Genomic DNA, 8,632 nt, shown 5'->3' with positions numbered 1-8,632 from the left:
TGGCTTGGAGGGTGGAGTCTATGGCATTGTACCTGTCTCAGGTCCCACCCCTCCTCAAACCTCACCCTCTCCAGGCTCCACCCCTCAAATCTCCAAGAATTTCCCAACCTGGAGTTGGCAACCCTATCTCCCTCCCAGCCAACCACCAACCTACTGTTACCTGCCCCCTGGCTTCAGCTTTCCATCTCCTCCCCCCTCCCTCCTAGGGAGCAGTTGTAATTCTGAGTAATCTCCAGCCCCCACCTAGAGATTGGATACAATGGTTCCCCATGAGGGAATGGTTGGCTTGGAGGGTGGAGTCTATGGCATTGTCCCTGTCTGAGGTCCCACCCGCCCTCAAACCTCTCCCTCTCCAGGCTCCACCCCTCAAATCTCCAAGAATTTCCCAACCTGGAGTTGGCAACCCTATTAGGACCGGCCCCAATGAGTTTTCTCCCAAAGACCAAAATAGGTGTGGAAAGGGCCTTTTACTGACAGAAACTGGTTGCCTGGCAATAGGCTCTGAGGAAAAAGTACAGTTGGCAGCTCTGATTAGGGGAATACCTGCAGATCCTGCAGATCCTGTGGAGGGCAGCATTGTGGGGGATGGAAGGCCTCAGCAGAGGATAATGCCATAGGGTCTACCCTCCAAAGCAGCCATTTTATCCAGGGGAACTGATATCTGTCATCTGGAGATCAGTTGTAACAGCAGGAGATCTCCAGGTACCACCTGGAGACTGACAACCCTAGGGGAAAGTCAGCCACACAGTAGGGGGTTGAAGAGAATGGTTTGATGGTCGCTGGCCCACCTCATTAGCCAGCTAGCCATGGTGGAGCCAAAAAGGAGATAGAGCAATTTTAAGTTTATTCTGAAAGGAAAGTGGCCAAGCTGGCAGTGGGCGGGGGAGGGGGTTATGCTGAAATTCCTTTATTTTTTTACTGACAGACGTTGGCTGCCTACCAACAGCCATTAAGGGACAATTAGTCACAGTTAGTCCCACACAGGAGCCAAGAGAAGTGTCTTCCTCAGGAGAGAGTCCGGCTTTCCAGGAGTTGCAACTCATTTCCTCTAGGCCAGACCCTCCCTGGCGCTGCCGCTGCTGGTGAAGGAAGGTGGGGGAGCCTTTGATAGGCGCTGGGCAGCCTTCTCTGTGGTACATCCCACTTAGCTATTGCCCTGACAAAGCTCTGGCCTTGTGGCCGAGGGCGAGGGGCCGCGAAGGTAAGTGCTTCCCCTGCTTGCTGCTGCTCGCTAGGTCTGCCTCCTTTTCCCTCGTGGAGGGGTTGCTGCTCCCTCAACAGAGCGTCCATCCCCTTTGCCAGCTCCCTCCAGACTGAGAGTGAGACACTGGCTGCCGGCTCTGTGGGCGGGGCTGAGCCAACGCAGCAAGGCAATGCAGCCAGGGGATTGGGAGTCCATGAGAGTGGCAGCCAAGCAGGCCAAATGCTGTGGGAGCGTGCCCAGGAGTCACACCAAAATAGCTTTATTATATAGGAGAGATAATATTGTCAGCTCTGGGTTGGGAAATACCTGAGGATTTGGGAGGTGGAGCCTGGGGAGGGCAGGGTTTAGGGGGGGGAAGGAGAACATAGTGCCATAGAATCCATGCTCCAAAGCAGTCTAGAGACTGATCTATCTGCCTCTCAATTGATCCCTGGAGATCAACTGTAATAGCGGGAAACCTCCAAGCCTCTCTTGAAGGGTGGCAACCCTAACTTAAAGTCATGTAATCAGAGCTAGGTTTCCTCAGTGGAGACCTGAGGTAGTGTCAGTTCATGTCACCTGGAGGGACATTTCCCACCTGCTCCTTAGCACTTCCTGTATGTCCCTTGACACTGTTTATGTTCACTGTCCACATTAGAGCTGCTCTGTGCACTTCCATGGTAAAGCCGTGGATTTTCCCTTCACCGTGAAATCTTTCACTGAGCCAGTTTGATGTAGTGGTTAGGACTGGTGAACTCTAATCTGGAGAATGGGGTTTGATTCCCCACTCCTCCACATGAAGCCAACTGGGTAACCTTGGGCCAGTCACAGTTCTCCCAGAGCTCTCTCAGCCCCGCCTACCTCACAAGGTGTCTGTTGTAGGGAGATGAAGGGAAGGTGATTGTAAGCCACTCCGAAACTCATTTGGGTAGGGAAGGGCAAGGTATAAAACCAACTCTTCTTTTTCAAAGTGTCTACGAATGAGATATTGAGATCTATGGCTAACCTGAAACACTTTATAAAACCAGGATACTTGCGGGGGGGAGGGGGGAATCATGGAATTAATGAAAGTTTTTATTTTCCATTTGTCATTCAGTTCCTGACATGAGCGATGGTTTTTGTCACATTTTCATGCTCTTCCCCCTCAGGCCGAAGGATTAGACGCTCCGACAAAGTGAGTTACGAATGGTTTAGCTGTCCCAAAGTGTAGTCACATTCTGCCTGTGGAAGAGATGAATGGCCTAAATCCCTTTGAAAGTCTGGCTGATTTTGTATTAGCAATATCTGAGTGGCCCTTCAAGGAATCCAGGTTTTACCTTCATCATACTTGAAAGGGACTCTGTCAGCAACAAGAGGACAAGCCTTATTAGAAACTTGCCTTTAGAACTCTGAGTAGATTTTCGGACTTAAAATGGCTGCTAGAAACTGATATGGCTATGTCCAATTTTGTACTATGCATTTGGAGCTCTCTGTTTTTCCTGCCAGAATCCAAGTAAGGGTGTGAAAGAGGGAGAGGGAGAGAGAATCATTTGCCAATGATAACATTTCTTCCCATTTTAAGTAGCCTGAAGGAACAATCTTATTTGTCTTTGCAAATACACATGTGTAAACCCATTTTTAAAAAGCTCAGCATTCCCCCCTCCCCAAATAAATATGAGCTCCTCCTTCGCCCATTTGGCAAATTTCTCTACTGGGATCATGGGTGAGTGTTGTGTTCTCATGGAAGATGAGAGAGTCGGTTTCACATTCAGCTGCAGACTTCTGGGGGAGTGGAAACAACTTTGAACAGGAAATGGAAAAATCTGGGTTTGCTGTAAAAAAAAAAGTCTGTAAAAAAAAATCCAGCGTTGGTTCTTTCATGTTACAAAGACATGCCTTTGGATTCCGATTTATTGTAATGGGTTTTAGAAATCCAGAGGGCAAGAGATCGCATTCTTTTACCTGAACAGAAAATGAAAAGGTAATCATGCTTTGAACTCCAGAAGCTTATTGATTCCTCTTGTGTTGTGGGGACTTTCTTCCTGAATGGTTACAGTGTGCAACCTTCAAGAAAATGGCCTTAAACGAAGTGACCAAGTGAGATTCATCTATATAGGCAGACAGTGCATTGCAGTAGGACAAATGTAACATCCAGGGGTGGACTGGCTATTAAGCCTACAGGAAAAAAACTCCTGGTGAACTGATGACTAGGAGAGCACTCCACCTGCTGGGCAATCTCAGGCAAGTAGGGGTTACCAGACCCCCCCAGCGGAAGCCGGGGTTCCCTGCTGCCATGCCCTGCTCCCCAGCCACTGATCAGTTGGCTGGTGGGGGGACTTTTCAGTAGAAGGAAGGCCTAGGCCACATTGCTGGCATCAAACAGGAAGTTAGGGTTGCCAAATAGAAATAACTTACCGGCGGGGGAGCATCCTGTCGCTCCGGAAGCTGGCCAGGGATGAGTGCGCACGACGTAGCACGTTGGGGGCATGGCCAAGATCGTTCTGGAAGTTGCTGGCATGATGATGTCACTTTCTGTGCAACACCAGTGGAATGGCCTAGGCCTTCTTCTTTCTACTGGTAAGCCCCCCCATCCCCTGCTGGTTGCTAGAAGGGATCTGGCAACTGTAAATGCAAGGCAGGTGGGAGCCATTGCTTCAAGCTGGCAGCCCTCACCAAATACAAGGTGGGCACAAGCCAGCTAGCAGAACTTATCCCACACAAGGTGGGTGAGACTGAGCCTCTGTGACCCAGCAACCTTTACCCCACTTGAGACAGATGGCCTGTTCGTCCTTCTGTCCAGGGAGATGGCCAGGGGCAATCGAGATGGCTGTGGCTCTTTTCCAGGCTCATGGCCTAGGCCTTCTTCTTTCTACTGGTAAGCCCCCCCATCCCCTGCTGGTTGCTAGAAGGGATCTGGCAACCCTGCATGCAAGGCAGGTGGGAGCCACTGCTTCAAGCTGGCAGCCCTCACCAACTACAAGGTGGGCACAAGCCAGCTGGCAGAACTTATCCCACACAAGGTGGGTGAGACTGAGCCTCTGTGACCCAGCAACCTTCACCCCACTTGAGACAGATGGCCTGTTCGTACTTCTGTCCAAGGAGATGGCCAGGGGCAATCGAGAGGGCTGTGGCTCTTTTCCAGGCTCATTGTGGCCTCCCAGTCTGTCCCTAGTAGCATCTGGAAGCTGCAAGAGTGCAAGCCCCACCTTGATGGGCAGCTTCCTTATGCACTTTGTGTGTAGTTCAGTTTTGCCATCTGAGGAGTCTGGTCTTAGGCTCAGAGGGGCCATGATGGGAGAGATGAGCCTCTTCTGCATTTGTCTTAATTTCAGTGGAGGGAATTTGTGTCAGGAAGGTGTCAGTGTCGTTGGGTCAGTGACCCCATGTTATGTCCCTGACCCAATTTGAATTGCTACCCTTTCTGCCTTTATAGCTTATTCATACATAGTTCACCACAGGGAGACATAATACGTCTGCCTGACTGGTGAACATATTCTCCTGATGAACATCAGTGAAACACATCAGGAATGGGGGATTTTGTAGTAAACAGCTTTGTACCCTATAGGCTGTTGTTGTTGTTCAGTTTGTTGGTGTGCCCCCACTCCCAGGGCTATTTTTGGGCAGGAACACACAGGAATGGAGTCCCTGACCCAATTTGAATTGCTACCCTTTCTGCCTTTATAGCTTATTCATACATAGTTCACCACAGGGAGACATAATACGTCTGCCTGACTGGCGAACATATTCTCCTGATGAACATCAGTGAAACACATCAGGAACAATGTCCCCTCTAAGCTACGGAATCCTGTGAGCAAAAAGTTCTACTTTGTGAGCTACTGGCATTAAAGTAGTGAGCGAGCGATCTGGCTGCTGCACAGATTAGTAGTTTGCTCTGGAGCCCTCCTTCCTGAGCTAAGACAAAAATGTGTGAGCCAGAGGCTAAAAATCTGTGAGCTGGCTCACGCTAACTCAGCTTAGAGGGAACACTGATCAGGAATGGGGGATTTTGTAGTAAATAGCTTTGTACCCTATAGGCTGTTGTTGTTGTTCAGTTTGTTGGTGTGCCCCCACTCCTTTTTTTTTGGCTGCAAAGTTGGGCAAACCACCTTCACACCAAATGTAGCGGTCAGAATGTCTATTAGGGCACTGTTACCATTAGCCCCTCACAGACTTGAATATTCTGTATTTACTCTCCAGAATTAGGCGGACCTTTCCTTACTTAATACATAGGCTTTATATTATCACACCCTAACCTGGAGGGCCCAGGCTGGCCTGATCTCATCATATCTCAGAAGCTAAGCAGGGTCAGCCCTGGTCAGTACTTGGATAGGAGACCACCAAGGAAGTCCAGGGCTGCTACACATGCCTTGAAAACCCTTTGGATTCACGATAGGTCGGCTGTGACTTGATGGCACTTTCCACCACCATACTAGCTGAGCAATCCTAGGGGCTGGATCCAGAGTACGTGTTTTTTTTTGCCAATTCCCTCTTTCTGATGCAGACCCCACATGCCATTCCTGAGGTCTATGGGCATCGGTGGTATGAGGAGGGAGGCAGGAACATTCTGTTCCACTGACAGAAGTTTCACTGACCCCTGGGGGTGGGTGGGTGAGCGGGATAGGAAATCGAATGAAAAACAAGGCCCATATTTATTTTATTTATTTATTTAACCTTCGATTTATATACCGCCCTAACCCCCCCAATGGGGGTCTCTGGGCGGTTTACAACTTTGTAGTGCTAATCACTTTTATGGATCCCTAACTATGGGCACATTCTCAGGGGTTGGGTCAGCCTACCTAGCACCCCGGTGGTCTTCCTTTTGGTCTCCGGCTTCGGCTTCCTTGGCTCCTTCGGTTGGCAGGACGCTCCTCTCTCCGGCGCAGTTCTTCTCCAGCGAGGCAGCCGTCTCGGTGTGTGAGTTCGTGGACTGGATGCGGCCGTACGTGTGTCTACTCAGAAGTAAATTCTGCTGTGTTCAGTGGGACTTACTCCCAGGTAAGCAAGCATAAGCTTGCAACCTAGCAGTGGGATCCTATGCAGAGTTACTCTAATCTAAACTCATTGGTTTCAGTGGGCTTAGTCTGGTGTAACTCTGCATAGGACTGCCCCGTAAAACTCACACCACATGCACTCTGGTTTCCTGACATTTTGGATGCCTGGACGCTACAGTTACAATAAAGCTTTGCCCTCTGAAGTCAGCATGACGCACCATTTTATTCCTCAGCGAAAGGCTGGTATTGAAATCTAGATAATCCTTCCTGCATAGCTGCCTTGGCAAGTTTGTGCTGCCATATCCTCCCCCCCCTTTCCCGATGGCTCTGCACCTCTTATAAAATATTTTCAAAGGAGGCTGTAAGCGTCTATTTAAATAACTAGTCTTGACTGGCAAAATCAGCTAATACTTTAATCACTGTAATTATCATAATTTTTGAGTATGACTGTATACAGTTGCCAATTAAAAGTCAACATTGTACCAGTAGCTCTCACACAGTGGCAGTGGATTGCTAAATCCATTTCCAGCTGGGTTTTATGTATAAAAATTATATATCGAAGTAGCTGGCTAGATCATCTATTGAAGTCACCCTGTGACACACAAGTCCATCTGTGTAGGTGGCTGATAATGGTGTTTAGGAGAGGTGCTTGTATGAATTGGCCTGTGTTATCTTAAGAGAGGGGCTTGAATCTCACTACCCATGGACTACCCTGATCTGGATGGAACAGGTTAGCTCAATTTCATCAGTTCTCAGAAGCTAAGCAAGGTCAACCCTGGTAAGTACTTGGATGTGAGACCACCAAAAAAGTCCAAAGTTACTACGTGGAGGCAGACGATGGCAAACCACCTCTGAATGTCTCTTGCCTTGAACACCCTATGAGGTCACCAAAAGTCAGCTGAGACTTGATGGCTTCCTAGGCAACCCTAGGGGAAAGTCAGCCACACAGCAGGGGGTTGAAGAGAATGGCCTGATGGTCGCTGGCCCACCTCATTAGCCAGCCAGCTATGGTGGAGCCAAATGGGAGAGAGAGCCGTTTTAAGTTTATTCTGACAGAAAAGTGGCCAAGCTGGCAGTGGGTGGGGGAGGGGTTATACTGAAAGTAGATAGTGCTGGATAGGAGCCAGTGGTCGTGGTGCATGTCGGCACCAATGATGTGGGGAAATGCAGTTGTGAGGTCCTGGAGGAGACATTTAGGCTGCTGGGCAGGAAACTCAAGGCCAGGACCTCCAAGGTAGCCTTCTCAGATGTGTTACCTGTTCCATGCATAGGGCCGGAGAGACAGGCACAGATCAGGAGTAGCAATGCATGGATGAGACGATGGTGTAGGGGGGAAGGATTTAAGTTTGTTAGGCACTGGGATGCTTTTTGGAACAAGAGGGAGCTGTACAAAAGAGATTGACTCCACTTGTCCCAAGAAGGAACCAGGCTGCTGGCACTTAAAATCAAGAAGGTGGCAGAGCAGATTTTAAACTGAATATTGGGGGAACGCCGACAGGAGATGAAAAGTCTCTGGTTCGGGATGGCTCATCTCAGAGAGATGAGGGGGTAGCTGTTGCTTTTCTACAGGGAGGTGGATTGGAATTGTCCATTGAGACTATGGCTAGTGACACGATCTTGAGAAAGCAAGAGGAAAGTTTCAGGCTTAACATGTATGGGAAATTATAGGTGTTTCTATACAAATGCTAGAAGTGTCTGAGGTAAAATTGGGGAGTTGGAGTGCTTGGTGTTGGGGGAAAATAGACATTGTGGGTATTTCAGAAACTTGGTGGGATGAGGAAAATCAGTGGGATACGGTGATTCCCGGTTATATATTATATTGGAAGGAGGGGGGGGAAGAGTTGGAGGTGGGGTGACTCTGTATGTCAGAGAGGGTATACAGTCCAGTAAGACTGAGAGGGTAAGAGAATTAGATTTGCTTCTGGAAATGCTATGGGTTCAAATAGTGGGCCCAAAAGGAAACTTAACACTGGGAGTTTGTTATCACCCACCAGATCAAAAGATAGAGGAGGATTATAAAATGATAAATGAATTAAAGATAGCAGCTAGACAAAAAAAACCTGTGTCATAATAGGTGATTTTAACTACCCACACATTGATTGGGTCAATATGTGTTCTAGTCAGGAAAAAGAGTTTCTAGACACTCTAAATGACTGTGCTATGGAGCAGATGGTCACAGAACCTACCAGGGGAGAGGTGTTCCTGGATTTGGTCCTAAGTAATGCCAAAGACCTGGTGAGAGATGTAAAAGTGATTGCATCACTTGGGAACAGTGAACATAATGTTATTGAGTTCAACATTTGTATAAATAGGGAATTGGCCAAAAAGACTGACACAACCACTTTTAACTTTAAAAGGGGTAACTTCTCTGATATGAGGGGGCATGTGAGGAAGAAACTGAAAGGAAAAGTAGAAAGGATCAAAACCATTGGGGAAGCTTGGAAACTATTTAAAACTACAATCCTAGAAGATCAGAAAA

Source organism: Gekko japonicus, unplaced genomic scaffold (assembly GCF_001447785.1).
Source record: "Gekko japonicus isolate JY-2015 unplaced genomic scaffold, Gekko_japonicus_V1.1 scaffold951, whole genome shotgun sequence".
In the NCBI taxonomy this organism is placed as follows: Eukaryota; Metazoa; Chordata; class Lepidosauria; order Squamata; family Gekkonidae; genus Gekko; species Gekko japonicus.
The sequence above is the reverse complement of the archived record's forward strand: the minus strand, read 5'-3'. Positions refer to the sequence as shown.